Raw genomic sequence first — 18,922 nt, forward strand, 5'->3', positions numbered from 1 at the left:
CAAGGACCCAAGTACTTGAGCCAGATCTGCTCCTCCTGGGTGCATTAGGAGGAGGCTGGACAGGAAGCCCACGCGGGACCCAGCGCCAGGCACTCCTACATGGGATGCGGGTGTCCCCCAAGCGACAGTTTAACCTACTACACCACAACACCTGCCCTAGATAGAGACTTAAGCCTAATGATTTTGGAGTGTGGGGAATGAGAGGACTCTAATCAGAAAAAGATCTTGTGCTGGCAATAAAATGCAGATAACTACTTCACTTGGACTCTTGTATGTAGGTCACAAATGAGGATAAGGCCTGGGTATAATTCATCAACATAAGCATGCGACAAAACTGCAGCTGCTGGGAAGACATTGTAACCTTTGTTTACAAACAACGGCTCCGTTCCCTTCCTCTGCAACACCTCAAGCCATTCCAGTTGATTCTCATGCATTGGACCTTAGTCGTGCACTGATACATTTCTGCTATGCAAAGCCTGACAAAGGAGATTACTGCAATCCCCTTATTTTTCTTTGAAAAGGCCTCTTGGATGATTTACTGTATTTGCTCACAAGAAAATGAAACAGGAGACTGTTCCAATATTTGTCAGTGAAAAGGACTCTAAAAACGATACTGGGTTGCCCCCCACAGTGCCCCCGGATCACCACCAACACACACACATGCGCATGCGCACGCGCACGCACTGGCCTCAGTCCTGACCTGGAAAGGGAGCACTCCTGGAAGGAAGACAAGCAAGCTTTCGGCTTCCGGGAGGCGTCGTCAGGGAGCAGGTGTGTTCCTTCTGGGCTGTGACGTCAATTCGCCCGTGTTTGTGGTGTAAAGCAAAGCTTGGGTAACTTCTCAGAGGGCAGGAAACATGATTGATATCCCTAAATACCAGCCGGCAGCTCTGGGCTTAATTGTTGCTGCTTTGATATTTGTACTGAAAGATGATTCTGTTGATTTTGAAGTGTTGTCAAGATACTCAGCAACCGCACAAAGACACTTGATTCTAAAAATCAAGGAAGCGACGCCGCAAGTATAAATAATCGTAAAATGTTAGTTTCTGTCTTGTATCAACAAGATAGGAAACACCTGGGACATCGTTGTGCCTATCAAACAGGACCTAGAGATCTTGATACTTCTGGGTTTATTCTCATTACTTAATGTGATACAACATTACCAGGCTCGCACTCAATCTGTCTCTCTCTCTCCCTCTCTCTCCCTCTCTCTCCTCTCTCTCTCCCTCTCTCCCTCTCTCTCCCTCTCCCTCTCTCTCCCTCTCTCTCTCTCCTGTCTTTGTTAGTTTTACCTCTTGTTAAGTTTTGGAAGATAGTTCAGGTGTTGCCAGAAGCCCATGTGTTAGTGGCTTGACATCAGAATCATGTTAGTTAAAGATTAGGAGTGGCGGCTGATACAATTACAGCATCTAAAGGTGGGTTCTGGAAGCTGATTAGATTGAGTTAGACTATGATTGGCTCACACTGGGCTTTCTGTTTTATTTTTTGTCTGACAGGCAGAGTTATAGGGAGAGTGGGCGAGATACAGAGAGAGACTGTCAATCTACCTGTTCACTCCTCAAATGGCCACAACAGCTGAGGCTGGGCCAAGTTGAAGCCAGGAGAGTGGCACTCCATTTGGTCTCCCACATGGGTGCAGGGGCCCAAGCACTTAGGCCATCTTCTGCTGCTTTCCCAGGTGCCTTAGCAGGGAGCTGGATCAGAAGTGGAGCAGCCGGGATGCTGGTGTCACGAGAGGTGGCCTCCTTGGCCCCTCCATGTGGCTTTGCAAACGGAAGTGTAAGCAGAGAGAGCACTCCCAGTCTCTCTTGGCCCCTGGTTCCCCATGTGGTCCTCCCCCTGCCACACCCTCATCAGACACCAGGTGCACAGGGTCACCTGATCCTAGACTGTGACCCTCCAAAACCTGAGCCTACATCAGCCTTTCTTCACAGGTAGCTTCTGTCAAGTGTTGCAATTAAATGGGTGCGAGACTGACTAATGCATCCCCTCACCAGAGAGGTCCTTGGCGTCTTGAATTGAAAATATTTATATGTATATATTGTTTAATGTTTACCTGTATATTTTCATCTACGTGAAAGGCACAGCGACCACGAAATGAGAATATTAATGTATTTCATGCCACAGACACCGTGTATCTTAATGTTATATTCCAAACAGGTTCTCCATCCCAAGTTCTAATCAACTGGATGCTGGTTCAGAAAGTGCTGAGATCAGAGGGCAGGCCGACCTTCGTGGCCCCTGGGCCTCCCTTCCCGGCCTGCTTTATCTAGGGATTCCAGATTCCCACAAACTATGCAGATCCATCCACAGCTAGAATGCTTTCAGCAGACACATACGAAGCAGTTGGAAGGACTCAGAAGATGGTCATACATATTAATCGATGATGTCACAATGTAAAACTATCTTTTAAAATTTATTATTTATTTATTATTTGAAAGGCAGAATGACAAAGAGAGGGAAGAGACAGAGGGAGACAGACAAAGAGAGATCTTCCATCCTCTGGTTGACTTCTCAAATGCCTGCAACACCAAGGGCTAGGCCAGGTAGAAGCCAGGCATCTAGAACTCCATCTGGGTCTCCCACTTGGGTGGCAGGTGCCCAGGTACTTGGGCCATCTTTCACTGCTTTCCCAGGCATATACAGAATAGCTGGGACTCCTCTAATATGAGACGTCAAGTATCGTAAGTGGTGTCCTACCCTGCTGTACTACCATGCTAGCCTATATTAAATCTCTTTTAAGATTTATATATTTACTTGAAAATCAGGGTTAGAGAGAGGCAGAGGTAAAGAGAGAAGTCTTCCATCTGCTGGTTCATTCCCCAAATGGCCACCATGACCAGAGCTGGGTGATCTAAAGCCAGCAGCCAGAAGCTTCTTCTGTATCTCCCATGTGGGTACGGGGGCCCAAGTACTTGGCCCATCTTCAATTGCTTTCCCAGGCACATTAGCAGGAAGCTGGATGGGAAGTGGAGTTGCTATGATTTGAACCGGTGCCCATGTGGGCTGCCAACACTGCAGGCAGTGGCTTTACCCACTGTGCCACAAAGCTGGCCCTTGCCTATATTGAATCTTAAGAATTTTTTTAAAGATTTATTTTATTTGAAATACAGAGTTACAGAGAGAGGTAGAGACAGAGAGAGAGGCCTTCCATCCACTGGTTCACTCCCCAGATGGCTGCAATGGCCGGAGCTACACCGATCCAAAGGCAGGAGCCAAGAGCTTTATCCAGGTCTCCCACATGGGTGCAGGGGCCCAAGGACTTGGGCCATCTTCTACTGCTTTCCCAGGCCCTAGCAGAGAGCTGGATCAGAAGAGGAGCAGCCGGAACTAGAACCGCCACCCATATGGGATGCTGGGCTTCAACCCGCTGTGCCACAGCGCCAGCCCCAAGAACGTTTTATAGTTTTCTTGAAGCAAGTCTTTGTAGGTATGTGCTTTGTAGATATTTTTCATCATGTACAGCTTGTCCTTAACATTTTCTTAACAGGATCTTCTGCAGAGCAAAACAAAAATGAGTATTACTGAAATCCCGATTTACTAATTACTCTTCTTTTTTGGATTGAGCTTTGGTGGCATCTCTACAACCCTCACTTAACTTAAGGTGACGAGAGTTTTCTCCTTTGGTTTCTTCTAAAAGTAGAATCATTTTGGGTGTTACCTGTAGATGCACGCCGCCTTTCCAGCGGATTCAGGGGGAACGAAACAAGAGGCGCAGAGGGACGTGGTCTGTTGGAGGAGGACGTCCTTGGCCGCAGCCTGTGCAGACTCGGGGCGGCACCGCACATGCATTGCCAAGTGCTTGGTGAGTAAGCAGACAAGCAGGCTGAGAGAAACACCAGCCGCTCTGAGAGGCGGGAGTGTCGGGCTGGTCTCCAGGGTCCCACGCTGCTTCCCCAGAGACCATCTCTCCTTGGGGTCTTGTCTGTGATGTGCATGAGATTGCGTGTGGGGTCCTTCATTTATCCCTTACCATGGCCCAAGTTAGCCTTCTGAGTTTCTGATCTTTGCCAAGAAAAGAACTTTGACAAGAACAACTCGACACCCGGCGTGAAATTCTTAGCCAAATGTGCGTGTGTGAAGGAGATTATAAATGCTACCAGTCAGATATGTGCAGAGCAAATGTAGTTTTTCCTTCTGTTCATGGCTGGGGCATTCCTCCTCCAGCACCCAGCTGATGTTGGCTGGGAACACATTAATTGGGTTTCCTGGCAGATTCGCCATCTACTCAGATCTTGTGTATAGTGCACTGCTTCTCTAAGCAGTGTGGGATACACAGGCTAATCTCTCAGATAATCTCAGCCTCTCCAGCTGGTAGCAAAAGACCTCGGCAGAGAAGCTGAGCCAAAGGCTGCCAGTTCTCTGCCTTGCCCGCCTCTGAAAAACCCGGATGCCACTCCCCCCAGCACTGTGAAACTGTTATGGTGGGGCGGTGACCTGGTCTCCCTGCATGGACAAGACTGGGTTCTTGATGTCTTGTGGTCTTGTTCCTCCAGCAGAGCCCCAGCTTGAGCTATTGGCTCCATATCTTTTAGGAGCAGCACCTGCCTCCTCTCTGGAATCCCCATTTGACATCTCCACAATCATGCTACCCTCTATGGGTCCCGCCTTGCCCCTTGGGAACCAGGGACAGCTGCGAAGACAGAATCCTGAGGACCTCACAGCCTCGGTGTCCTGTGGCCCTGTGTGCATTATCTGGTGGCTTTTCATGTCTGATGGATATCAGATCATCAGCTTGGCTACCTCCCCCAGCCCCTAAACTGGCATCATAAAGGGGAGGTGGGCAAGACCTATGTTGTTTTCAGTCCCACCTTTCCACATACCAGAGGGCTTCTCTCTATGAAATCCCTTTTCTTGCCCTGAACTCGCTAAGCTGGGTAAGGGTCATCTTGTCTGTGTGGCCTGTGCTATCCATGAAGTCTGGCTTATCATACAGTAAAACAAGGAGACAAGGGAATTTAGAAGTTTTCTTCTCCATGCAATATCTTAGTTTTAAAACTAGACCACAGATTTGCTGCAAAATCATATTTTTTGAATGTCAAAATTGAGCATGACTCATGTTCCTTGTCTATATACTGGACTGAAGGGCAGGTGAATACCTCAAGTAGAGTAAAGCCAAGATCAAGTGCTTAGAAAAAGCAAAGGAAATCACATACAGTTTTAACGTCTCATCATCACCATATCCTATGTACAAGTACAGTTGGTTGTGCACACACATTCATATAAGCACAGATATGCATACACACAGAAACATATACAATCATACAAATACACTCCTTTGTTTTTAATCTTTTACCTTTCTCATCCCCTTCTTATTTTCAGAATTTGGGGTCAAGCCCACCTGGGGAGTCACTTTGAGAACCCACACAGCCATCCTTACCCCCACACCATTCTCTTCTACCCAACCAGAACATGGGTGGGCCAGGACCTGCTGGGGTTCTCTGTGGACAGTGGAGGAGGGAGAGAAGCCTACATGCTGATATGCTATGGTTTGAGCAGGGTTTGACTCCCCAGCCATGCAGATGTTTGCACCCCAAAGTCTTATGTTACCAGTTCATGGGTTCCTGAGAATAGTTGATGGATTAGAGACGTGATGCCATCATGGCACCTGGGAGGTGGCCCGGGGGAGGGGTTTAGGTCAGCAGGGGCTTGCCCGTGGAAGGGTTGGTTATGAAAGCTGCCTCGTTCAGCCCAGCTTCCCTCTCTCCTTCCGACTCGCTGTGTGATCTGCTCTGCATGAGTTGTGCCATCCACCACCCTCATCACACATCAGACTGGCAGGGCCACCTGATCTTAGACTGGGACTCTCCAAAACTGTCAGCCAAAAGAAACCTTCTTCCTTCTTAGATAGCTCCTATCAGATATTTTAACTACAGTAACACAAAGCAGATGAACACGTCCACTCGTGAACTGATACAACATTTATGCACATAGAAAGCTCCAAAAGAAAACACATCACATGCCACTTGTAGTCATCTCTGAGTGCTGTGATTATAGGCAATCATTATTTTCTTCTTCATATTCTATGAATTTTCATAAAATTCAAAGATGCACACTCATTGGTCACATAATAAGAAAAGAGACTTCCAAGATTCAACTCGCTTTATTAACCTTTGACCCAACCCCTACTAATTAATTTATTAAACATCCAACTAATATTTACTGAGCACTGGCCATATGGAAGTCTCTGGGCTGGGTACTGTGGACCCAATGCTTAAGGAGTTCAATGCTCAGAGACGGTGTTCAAAATACTGAGCAACTTTATGGCCCACATAAGAAGTAAACGGAGTGGATCCAAACCCACATGCTGGACCGCTGACTGAAACCCAGGGCTGTGCTCTTAGCCGCTGGTGTGTGACAGACAGTTGGGACATCAGGCGTGCAAGGAACACCCTGAGATCATTCACCGACTTGAACAGGAGTGTTGCAGTATTAACAACAGGAATATTCCTTCTGGGGCGGACCAGCTGCCTGCAGGCCGGCTCTCACAACCAGCTAGTCAGCACCCGCATGCAGGCTGATCGGGGTGACTACAGGGCAAGCCCAGGGGCTGTAAGGACTAAGAGCACGCGATTGGGGTGTCACCTCCATATTAGTAGCTCTGTCCTAGTTCTTGTTCTAACTCAAGGAACCATTGGTTTCCTTGCCTGTCTCCTCTTCGCAGATTCCAAAATCCCCCGGAGTGCTGCATATGTTTTATGTATATAAGTGCTTATCTGGTACAGTGCCTGGCACAGGGTAGGCACTCACACTTTTGCTGAATAAATGAATATTTGATATCCTGATTCCCCGAATCTGAAAAGGGAATCAGTTTTTGCCAAGTGAAGCCCTGAAAGGATTCTGGGTAAGCAGTGTTTGCTAAGCTACAGCGTTTTGTTGGGCAATTGCTTGGGAACAGGAAACGGTGCTGAGAGACGGTACATCGAAGATGGCAAGGAAAGGAGAGAGGACTCAGCCGGGAAAGCCAGGGGAACAGCAAGGCAAACCAGAGCGAAAGACTTGCTCACTGCTGTGCTGGAACAGCCATTCACTTCCTCTGTAGCCAGGGTCTGGAGATGGCCCGGGTGCGACACACAGGTGCATGCTCACATGTGCTTGTCCCAAAGGACACACTAAAGTTAGTAGTAAATTCTCCACATAATATATAGATATATGTATGTGTGTGTGTGTGTATATATATATATATATTTGGACAGGCAGAGTGGACAGTGAGAGAGAGAGAGAGAGAGACAGAGAGAAAGGTCTTCCTTTGCCGTTGGTTCACCCTCCAATGGCCGCCGCTGCCAGCGCGCTGCGGCCGGCGCACCGCGCTGATCCTATGGCAGGAGCCAGGTACTTATCCTGGTTTCCCGTGGGGTGCAGGGCCCAAGCACCTGGGCCATCCTCCACTGCACTCCCCGGCCACAGCAGAGAGCTGGCCTGGAAGAGGGGCAACCGGGCCAGAATCCGGAGCCCCGACCGGGACTAGAACCCGGTGTGCCGGCGCCGCAAGGCGGAGGATTAGCCTAGTGAGCCGCGGCACTGGCTATGTGTATATATATATTTTAAAGATTGATTGTATTTGTTTGAAAGGCAGAGTGATGGAGAGAGAGAGAAACCTCCTATCTGCTATCACTCAAATTTCTGCAATGGCCGGAGCTGGGCCAAGAAATCCACCTGAGCCCCAACACGGGTGCCGAGGGTCCACACACTTGGGTCACCCTCAGCCGCGCTCCCAGGCACACCAGCAGATCGGCTTGGCTTAGCACTTCGATCTGGGATGCCAGTGAGACAAACAGCAGATTAACCTGCTGTGCCACACTGCAGGCCCCTATTGAAGTCTGGAGGTACTAAGTTGAGGGAAATAAAACAGGTCTCACTGTAAACAGGAAGTGACTCTTCCACTTCAGGAGGGCAGGGGCAGGGCTGGTGTGAGAGCCCCTTGTCCCCTGCAGCCTGAACTCCAGGCCTCCAGAGCGCATGTCAGTGTCTGCTGCCTCCTGGAACCTGGGGACCAGGCACGATCAGGAAGAGCCTGGCTCCATTAGACACGTGCCTGTGTCTCAGAACCCTCCTGTCTGACTCCTGTTCTGATGTCTACACCGTGGCCACTGACTCGTGGCCTGGCGTCTACACGGTGGCCATACGTGAGCTGTGGCTTCCCTGACACGAGCTGACACCAGAACCCTGGGCTCCCCTCCTCGCACATGGATTTCATCCCAAACACTTTCAAATTCCTGACAAAAATTTTTGTTTCTCATGAAATACTGGAGGGAAAAAAAAAAAAAAAGCCAAAACATCAATCCTGTCACCAAGGGGAGTGTTATTTCACTACCGAAGACCAAGTTCAACTCACAGGGTGCCATGTCATTGCTGTACTCAATATCTAGGTCTCCATAGGATTCATGGTGAGATAAACAAACGAACAATCCCAGAGTAAAAATAAAAAAGAAAGTGGCAAAATACAGTAGGAGAATGAAATACTGTGCAGAACAGAGCCCCGAACACTTCCCTCCCCTGATTCTCTTGTTCTCTCTCATGGTCTGCCCTTTGCTCTGCTTTGCCCTAACTGCAAATGTCTCCTAAGACCCGAGTCTCAGCTCCATTGTTTGTGCAACGGGCTCTCAAGTGCCAGAATGTCTCCCTTCTGCCGACAACACCGCACCCCAACTCAGCTTTGACATCCTGTCTCAGTCACTCTTCCACGTCACTGAATCTGACCTGGGCTCTCTGAGCCCGGCCCTTTCGAGTCCACCAGAAATGCTTGGCACCCCGCCAACCTCCCGGTCTGTCCTTGTCCTGCTCGCCTGCAGGTCAAACGCCAGCTAAGTCCCTTTGCCCCTCTCCAGGTCAGCCACACCTGAGTGATTTCCCATTACCAGTGGCTGGCTGAAGTCCAAAAACAACACACGGGAAATTCCAGAGATAAATCGTTCATACTCTAACTTGTGTGCTGTTCTGAGTGGCACGGTGACACCTTGCACTTTCCCAGTCCGTCCTGCTGGGCACGTGAGGCTTCCCCTTGTCCATGCCCAGCACAGCCACGCTACACGCGCTCCCTGCCTGCTGCCACTCCAGAATGACTTCATTTTTCCTGAACGCCTTGGTGCTGGACCACGGGTCACGCTTGTTCATACATCACTCTGGTGCTAGTCTCAAATCCCAGATATAAATACACACACACACACACACACACACACACACCATGTATAGGCATGAGTAGTCCCCCCTTACCCGTAAGGGATACATTCCAAGACCCCAGTGTATCCCCGGAACCTCACAGAGCACTAGACCCTATATATAAGCACTGAGACCCTGAGACAGCCTACGTGAGGACCCCAGTCACAGAGTGGCAGCAGGCGGGCAGTGCGTGCAGCGTGGCTGTGTTGGACAAGGGGATGCTTCGCGTCCCCAGCAGGATAATGAGGCAAAGTGTTCACCACGCCACTCCGGACAGCACCCGAGTTAAAATGTATGACGATTTATTTCTGGAATGTTCCGTGTCATATTTTTGGACCGCTGCTGCCCACTGGTCATGGGAAACCATGGAGAGGGAGATGCCGGGGAAGGACGACCTCTTGTACACACGCTCAGATGTCTTCCAACCACAATTCAGGTTGTTGTGAGTTGCCTGTGTTCCCCGTGACGCCTTGCCCGTGGGCGTTCAGTAAACCAGAGTGATCCAGCCAATGTACTGCCAGTGTACTACTGGGTGGCGGTCCAAATTCTTTCTCCACGTGTGAGATGGCTGGGGAAACCGACGTTCACAGACACAGCACTCAATAACACTAATAGGGAGCACTCAATAACTCTCCCTCCCTGTCACCCTTCGGAGCACATCGATGAGTTCTCTGAGCGTGGCACCGGGACACTGTTGCCTCCTAACACCAGAAGCTTCTCCTCTAACAGAAAAGGAGACCCGGCCTCAGCTCAGGGGCTTCTTCACCTTTACATCTTAACAGCCGCCACGCTGTCTTCCCAGTTCTGGGCTCAGTCTCATTTAGAGCATGAGATGGCTTGTGCCCTTCTCTGGTACATTTACTGAAGTTAAAATATGGGTGAACGTCTTTTTTTAAAATTAGTTAATTAAAATATTGGTGAACGTCTTTTTTTAAAATTAGTTAATTAATTAAAATATTGGTGAATGTCTTTTGTTAAATTAATTTTTAAGATTTAGTAAATTCCAGAGAAGTGGTTGCACCAGTGATTCAGGTAAGGAAACGCTGCTTTTGAGACATTCTTGCTGTTTTGTTTTGGGTGTTTTTTTTTTTTTTTTTTTTTTTTTTTAAACCCCAGTGATCACCTCTGGCCTGGAGCTTTGCATGTGACCAGGGATCAGCAGTGGGCAAGTTCGCACCGGTTCTGTGGGAGGGGTCAGAGACAGGAACAGGGGCTGGTTTGGACAGTGAGGCTGAACAAAAGACTTGGGTTTCATACACGCAGGCACATTCCTCCCTAAGTTCCTGCCAATAGCGGGGCGAGCCTCACCCACTGCCCTGCTGCCGCCTGGCTGGGATCCCTACTTTACCAGATTTCCCCAAAGCAAACGTGCTCAGTTAGGGAAGGGAAAGGCCACGTGACTCACCCAGGCTCAACAGCGTGTGAAGACCCGACCCTCATTTGTGCTCAGTGCAACTCCACGTCCTCAGGCTCAGCGTTTCCATTTTCCTCTGAGCTCACAGCCCAGTGAGGAGATCCTACAGGGGAGCCGGCAAGAACTTTCTAGCTTTGGGGATCGCCAAGGCAATCCAACCACACAGTTGCATAACATATCGCCAAGAATGGATGTAATAAATAATTACATGGTAGGAGCTTTGCTCTCTGTTAGTATCAGTTTCCAGGCTCTCCATCAGCCTGGGGATAAACAAGTGACCCTGATGTTCCAGCCTTACTTCTCAGAGATAAAACAAAACAATGGCTTTCTATTTGGAAAGCAGCAGGCTTTTAGTTTCGATGTAAACAAATAGTGCCCTGACAAGTCCTGTTATCCTCAGATAAGAGACCGAGCTGAGGTCAAGCTTCCAACTTTCAGAGACGTATCCTCAACAGGATTGGTAGGAGAGAAAAGTAGCAGAAGCAGGGAGAAAGGTGGCTGCAAATGTTAGGAATGAGATGCACAGCGGGCAGTGGCAGGTCCCAAAGACGGGAATGGGGTGGATTACGGCAGGGAGGCCTCCCGGACCGGCTTTCTGCAGATCAAGATTACAAGAACAGAGGCAACGTCATACATCATTTAAGCAACGACACAAAAAGTTGATTATTAACTACATTTTGTTTGATTAATAAGTATGTACAGATGTATCAAAATTGGAAGGCTTAATTGTTCAAACCAATTACTGAGACTTTGCATGGCATAGGACTAAGATTAAGGTCACCAGAATTCATGCTTATAATCCTATGTGGTCTGCCACCGACCTGGGTCATCCAACCAACACTGACCAAGGGATCACATAAAAAATGAACTGTCACTAGTTCCCTAGACATTTGGAATTTTAATTTTTTCAATTAAAAGCTGTGGATTTTAAATTAAAACCTGGACTTTGGAAAGGAAGTTCACATATCACCTGTGAATATGCCAGCAATACATGAAAAATTGTATTTATTTAAAATAAGACAATGGAAAGCTTTCCTTATTACCAATAAAACTGCATTGGAATAACCTCTGAATTCAGACAGATTGCAGCCAGATGTAAATACCACTCACAATACAAAAGAAAACACATATTAATAATAATAAATACAAAACAGAGAGTGAAATTAGCAATTGCTTATATGACATACAAAGCACATCCCAAAGTTCTAAGTTATACACTACACAAGACTTCAAAGGCTGGTGGGACATTTAAATTGAAAATTAAGTTTCTGGGGCCAGTGCTGTGGCACAGTATTAATCCTTTGTCTGCAGCGCCAGCATCCCATATGGGTGCCAGTTCTAGTCCCGGCTGCTCCACTTCCAATCCAGCTCTCTGCTATGGCCTGGGAAAGCAGAAGATGGCCCAAGTGTTTGGGCCCCTGCACCCACATGGGAGACCCTGAGGAAGATCCTGGCTCCTGGCTTTGGATTGGCTCAGCTCCAGCTGTTGTGGCCATTTGGGGAGTGAGCCAGCGGATGGAAGACCTATCTCTCTGTCTCTCCCTCTCACTGTCTGTAATTCTACCTCTTAAATAAATAAATGAAATCTTTAAAAAAAAAGAAAATTAATTTTACTTGATTTCAAAAAAATTTTGAAATCTATGCATAATTTTTTCATAACAGACACTTTCAATGAAATTTTAGAAGACTCCACATATTTTAAAGTTCTTCCTATGTAAAAAGTCATGGTCACCCACACCAAAAGTTTAAGCTCCCAAGATCAGAGTAAGCACATACTTAGAAGGGATAGTCTCTATTTTCATGACGCTTTGATAAAATGATTTTACATTGAATTCAACGGCAAAGTTGGCATACACAGGCATCTATGCAAATCCACGGCTATATCCAACCAAGAATCTTCAAGTGTTTCATTTACGTGTAGGCTTACTGAAAGTGACGTTGACATGTCCAGATCTCACAAACAGACGTGAACCTTGGAGATCCTGTGGGCTGAGAAAGAGGCTGCAATAGTCAGAGCTGGGTTCCAACACACCAGCTAGGATGCTTAGTAGCAGATCCACAGCTTTGATCAAAATGTTTGGCTTCTGTGCAAATCCGTAAGAAACAGCAAAGCCCTTTGGAGGAGAAGATGAGGTGTGGCCAGTCGAGCCTACCAGCGTCTGGCACCTAGTGTGGGCTCACTCAGTGCACGCTGCTGTCCTCAGTATCACTCACACCAGCTTCATTACCCTCCCAAGATAAGAGAGGCCTGGAGCAAGATCAAACATCCAGGAAGGGGCAGAATTAGGGCTTGAGTCAAGGATTCTGGAATTTTCCTCGAGTGCTCTTTCCACTGAACCCCGGCTGCCCCGCCTGCTTTGTCTGGTTTACAGATCCTGCTGTGACGAGCTGCATCATCGGCGGGTCCCGCTGCTTCTGCTCAGCTGGCTTCCTGTGCACTGGGCAGAGACGCCACAGGAACCCGGTGTGGTGGGGGTGGAAATCACACTGGGGCAAGGTCTGACTTACAGAAACCCCTCTTGTGTTCCCTTAGTTTTCATTACAGCACAGTTCAGGGGACTCAAGTCTCAAACGTGGGAGGACTCAGAGGAACACAGGTGCGGGCAGCGGCTGGGCTCACATTCCTGGATCAGGTGTGGAGGGCAGCACAAGCCAGTCTTGTTCACAGCCCCTCCCACAGCCAGCCAAGTGGCAAATGTGGACATCTGTGCTAGACTGTAGCTGTCCTGTTTGTTCAGGCTAATCTGTCAAGCTAACCATTTCCCCATTCTCTTAAACAAACACAGACTTCCTTGTTTAAACACTGTAACAGTTCTAACCGAACACACAGGTTTTAATCATTCTGTGTTAAGTAAGTACACTGGCCAGAGTCTGAGAAAAGAATCACACGTCTTCAGAGTACACTGGTTGTTTTTGCTACTTTGCAAATCCCAGGAAACAGGAGCGAGGGACCTGGAATGCCAGATAAAAAGAAGAGAACCCAGAGAGAAGAATCTGCAGCGAGTTTTCTGATTTCGATTTTCATTACAAGTGCAGCGGGCAGCCAGGTCAGCTTCTGATGAAAAGGAATCAAGGCTGATCACCTTGTGTGGTTGCTTCCTGGAAAGCGCTGGAGGTTTTGCACATTTCAGTTCACCCTCCTAATTGCTTTGTGTGTGCTTAGGAAGGCAACAGTAACGCTTGAGCAGGTGCAAGGCTCTGCTAAGCCTTAAACGCCAGCCAGGCGGCTTCACAAGTGAGCTCTCTCCCGCCAGCTCCCAGCGAAAAGCACAGTGCCAGTGTCCTGCACGTTCTTCCTTCATTGAGGAGGTGTTCTGGATCATTTCCTAATACTTCAAAACAGAAATGGGACCAACTGGGGGAAACTTGCCACGGTGGAATGAGCAGCAATACCGACAACACTGAAGCTATGGTTAGATACCTTCGGCGTTGCTCTTCCTGATGTCACTTGCAAAATGTTCAAACCGTCCCTAAAATATGAAGTTGAAAGATACAGAAAACTTGATTTGTTTACCACCTAGAGAAACGTGATGGCTAAATAATCCAAACTCTACCTTCTGGTTCTGGAACTTAATCATGTGACTTTGAAAAAGCTTATTTGTTTACTTTTTTTTTTTTTTTTTTTTTTTTTGAGAGGCAGAGTAACAGGAAGAAAAAAAGAGATTGTGTCTGCTGATTCAGGCCCCAGATGCTTGCAACAGCCAGGCCTGAGACAGGCCAAAGCCAGGAGCCAGCAATTCCACTCAAGTCTTCCATGCGAGCAGCAGAAATTCAACTGTTTGAGCCACCACCTGCTGCCTCCCAGGGAGCTGGATAGGAAGCAGAGGCTGGACTTGAACCCAGGCACAATGGGATGAGGCCATACGAAGCAGCAGCTTACGACTTTACATTTTTAATTGTTTAATAGAGAGGCAGAAGCAGAGAGAGAGAGAGAGAGAATCTTCCATCTGCTGCTTCACTCCCCAAATTGTCACAACAGCCAGAGCTGAATCAATCTGAAGCCAGGAGCCAGGAGCTTCCTCCAGGTCTTCCCATGTGGGTGCAGAGGCCCAAGGACTTGGGCCATCTTCTACTGCTTTCCCAGGCCACAGCAGAGAGCTGGATCAGAAGTGGAGCAGCTGGGACTCACACCGGCGCCCATATGGGATGCCGGCACTGCAGGCAGTGGTTTTACCCGCTATACCACAGTGCCGGCCCCAGTCATATGATTTTAAATAAGCCAATAACCTTCTCCAAAATTTAGTTTTTTTTTTTTAATCTATGAAACAAGCATAAAAATCTCTCACGGAGTTTTTGTGAACATGAAAAGAGCTATCATCACAATGCTAAGGGCTTGATAGAGTGAACACTTTCTGTTCACTGGAGAATCCATTAACACCTAACATAATTGGATCCCGTTAAGTTCTGACGGACATAAAATCCAGATTAATAAACTTTATATAGAACACACACACCACAAACTGTATACCATTACAAATGCATTTATTATTCACATACCAAACCTGTTTCAGACATTTAATTCTCTGAGTGTTGGTCACACATAAAATTCCTTGCGGAAAAAGCAGCCAGGATTTACAGAGTTTTCATGGTCATCCTCACCCAAGCACCTGGGCACAGATGGGGGCCCGGTCTGTAGATCCTGGCACATGGCCACCTTTGCAGGCTGTGGCCTAATCCATCAGCAGTTAGATGGCCTCACTGGCTGGCAGGTTCCATCTTCCACTCAAACGATAAAGTCAAGGTTGATGACACGGGCAGGCACTTGGCATGGAGGCTAGGATGCTGTTAGGATGACTGGGTTCAAGTCCCAGCTCTGCCTCTGATTCCTGTTTCCTGCTAATGCACACCCTGAGGGGCAGTAATGATGGCCCAAGTGTTTGGGCCTCTGCCACCCGGACAGGAGACCTACACTGGGCTCCTGGCTTCAGCCTGGCCCAGTTCTGGCTGGGTTAGACATTTGGGAAGTGACCCAGCAGATGGGAGATCTCTATATGGCTCTCTCTTTCTATCTGTCTCAACTTCCAAATAAAAATAATTATTTAATTTTTTAAGATCTTGATGACAGGGGCCAGTGCTGTGTCATAGCGGCTGAAGCCACCTTGTGCAGTGCCGGCATCCCGTACAGGCGCCACTGAAGACTCTGCTGCTCCACTTCCAATCCAGCTCCCTGCCGGTGTGCCTGGGAAAACAGCAGAAGATGACCCAGGCACTTGGGCCCCTACACCCACGTGGGAGACCTGGATGAAGCTCCTGGATCCTAGTTTCAGCTTGGCCATTGTAGCCATCTGGGAAGTGAACCAGCAGATGGACGATCTCTGTTTCTCTCTCCTCTCTCTGTAATCTTTCAACTAAATAAATTGTTTTTTTTTAAAAAAAAAACTTGATGACAATAAAGACTGAGAAACCGAGCTGTCATAGTGGCATAGTTTTGGAGTAGGGAGCAACAGAGACCAGGGCTGGGGGAAAAAGAAACCAGGTCGACAGACCTACAAATCCAGGCTCCAGGAGCTGGGGCAGTATGGTAAATGAGACTTCTAGACTTTCTTTACATTATCACGAATCCGTACATCCAGGACCCTAACCGGAGTGACCTGAATGTCCACTAATGGTTTTGTAGCTGAAAAGAGTTTAACAGCACCATTTCGCCCTGGAGGAGTCAGAAGGCACCTGGAGACTGCACAGCACGGGCAGGCCCCCATTATTTATGGCTGGTACCGTATGAGCCTGGATGTCTAGTAACTGCCCTAGAGATTTTATGCCCGTATTCTGACAGCTGCTACCAAATGGTAGAGGAGGACACTAATTAGGGTCTCTCAGGCCCAACCCCTGTACTTGAAGGACACAACTATTTCGTAAGAAACTACTATATGTAAAACATGTTGCCAGGTGAACGGATGCCAAAGAAGTTCAGCTGGCCTCCAGAAAGTCACAACACTGGAATCCGGCAGACCCTATGTATTACGAGATAGAATGTGATGAGCATTTTAGGGAAGAGCAAAACTTTCACAATGATCCAGAAGAGGAAGAAGCCACAGGTACTTGGCAGAAACACACCAGGAGTGAGGGAAAGCTGTAGGAGGGCTCGGCTTTAACCACTTTGCAATTCCAGAGGGATTTCAACAGGACAGGTGCAGCCAGGGCAGGCAGACAGCAGGGAAGGGCATGAGCTGGGACAGCGACTGCTACTTGGGAAAGACAAGTATTGATTGAATGGCTGGCGTGGAGGGAGCTGGTAGTGAGAGATAAAGATGGAAAGAAGCGGAAAAGTCCGAACAGAATTCACAATGTATGAGCCTGAGGTTTCCGAACACGGATGGATGAAATCAGCAGAGCTTTCACACTTCAACAACCTTTCTCTGGAACTATGACGTTATCAAGATGTCTTTATGAAGCAAATAACACAAGTCTATAAAATGAATGAGTAATGGGAACACAGTAAAGGCTAAGAATGTAAATAGTATAACATCTAGACCAAATGTGATTCCTAGTTTGCCTATTCAGAGGACGGTATCAGTTTTCTCCCTAATTATCACGTGGAAGCCAGTTCCTGCGACCAATAGAACACAGAACACATGGTACATGTGTGAGCTGTGGTGGCCACACAGAGTGGATGCAGACAGTCTGAGCTACACGGCTCTGAACCTGAATTTTCTTCTTTAATTGTTGTGTATAAATTATCATGCTCCTTTGGGAGGACAATCTGACAGGTGTACAGAGAGCTGTGCGCTGTTCAGACCCACTCAGACATGACACCCACTTTTGGGTCTCTAGCCTAGAACATGTGTGTGTTTCTTTTTAGATTTATTTATTTATTAGAAAGGCAGAGTAACAGAGCCCAAATTAAAATGCAGATTTTTTTAAATCAGAGGAATTCTTTATTTTTTTAAGATTTATTTTTATTTGAAAGAAAGAGTGACAGAGGGAGAGAGAGAGATCTTCCATCCACTGGTTCACTCTCCAAATGGTGGCCAACAGCCAAGTCTAGGTCTCCTATATGCAGGGCAGGGTCCCAAGCACCTGGGCCATCCTCCACTACTTTCTGCATTAACTGGGAGCTGGATTGAAAACAGCGCTCATACGGGGTGCCAGTGTGGTGGCAACTTAACCCACTGCGCTGCAACGCTGGCCCTGGGAGAGACTCTCAGGTAAAGGATAGACCATCTATTTCACAAACCACCATCCTTATTTTAATAATTATGAAGACTGTGGGAAAAACAGCAGTGTGCCTGTATTAAGTGCAAAAAATCAGACACCAGGGTCATCACTGTGGTACAGCAGTGTTTTTTTTTTTTTTAAATATATATTTATTTGAAAGTCAGAGTTACACAGAGAGAGGAGAGGCAGAGAGAGAGAGAGAGGTCTTCCATCCACTGGTTCATTCTCCAATTGGCCACAATGGCCGGAGCTGCACCAATCCAAAGCCAGGAGCCAGGAGCTTCCTCTGAGTCTCCCACGTGGGTACAGGGGACCAAGCACTCAGACCATCTTCTACTACTTTTCCAGGCCATAGAAGAAAGCTGGATCGGAAGTGGAGCAGCCAGGGACTCAAACCAGCGCCCACATGGGATGCCGGTGCTTCAGGCCAGGGTGTTAATCCGCTGCACCACAGTGTTGGCCCCGGCACAGCAGTTTAAGCTGTCACCTGCAATGCTGGCATCCCATACTGGAACAACGGTGTGAGTCCCAGCTGCTCCACTTCATCAACCAGCTCCCTGGGAAGGCAGCAGAAGACGGCCCCTGCTGCTGTGTGGAAGACCCAGATGGAGTTCCAGGTTCCTGGTTCCAACCTGGCTCAGCCCAGCTGTGGTGACCATTTGGGGTAGTGAACCAGCAGATGGAAGACCTCTCTCTCTCTCTCTCTCTCTCTCTCTCTCTCCCCCTCTATGCCTCTCTCTCTGTAACTCTGCCTTTCAAATAAAGAAAATAAATCTTTTTAAAAAATGATACATTGTAGTTACTAACTACATAAAGATAAATTTGTTTAGAAGCCTGGATGACACTGTATTTTTTAAAAAATGAGTAAAGCCAATTGTACTGAGATAATTACATTAAATGTGATAGGATTTTCCTTTATTTCGTCTTCTAAAAGGCTATTAAGTCATTATAACCATCAAAGAGCAAAGAAAAAAAAAAGGATTAAAAATAGATCTCAGAAACTCAACAACAAAACAAACAACCCAGTTTAAAAAAAAATGGGCAAAATATATGAACAGGTACTTTTCAAAGGAGGAAATAGAAATGGTCAACAGACACATGAAAAAAATGCCCAGGATCACTAGCTATCAGGAAAATGCAAATAAAAACCACACTATGTTATCACCTCATGCCAGTTAGAATGGCTGTCACCCC

The 18,922-nt window shown here is 47.4% G+C and overlaps 1 long non-coding RNA gene across 1 annotated transcript; it reads left to right on the forward strand.

Annotated features, from left to right (window-relative positions):
- The first annotated feature begins 435 nt into the window (after positions 1-435).
- LOC149126029 (uncharacterized) lies at positions 436-18,192 on the forward strand. The gene is made up of 3 exons (XR_016235278.1): positions 436-771; positions 3,668-3,805; positions 4,536-18,192. It is a non-coding gene; the product is annotated as an uncharacterized LOC149126029 (long non-coding RNA).
- The last annotated feature ends 730 nt before the right edge of the window (positions 18,193-18,922 follow it).

This window comes from Oryctolagus cuniculus, chromosome 6 (genome assembly GCF_051225735.1).
Source record: "Oryctolagus cuniculus isolate XC-2025 breed Fujian yellow rabbit chromosome 6, ASM5122573v1, whole genome shotgun sequence".
NCBI classification, from domain to species: domain Eukaryota; kingdom Metazoa; phylum Chordata; class Mammalia; order Lagomorpha; family Leporidae; genus Oryctolagus; species Oryctolagus cuniculus.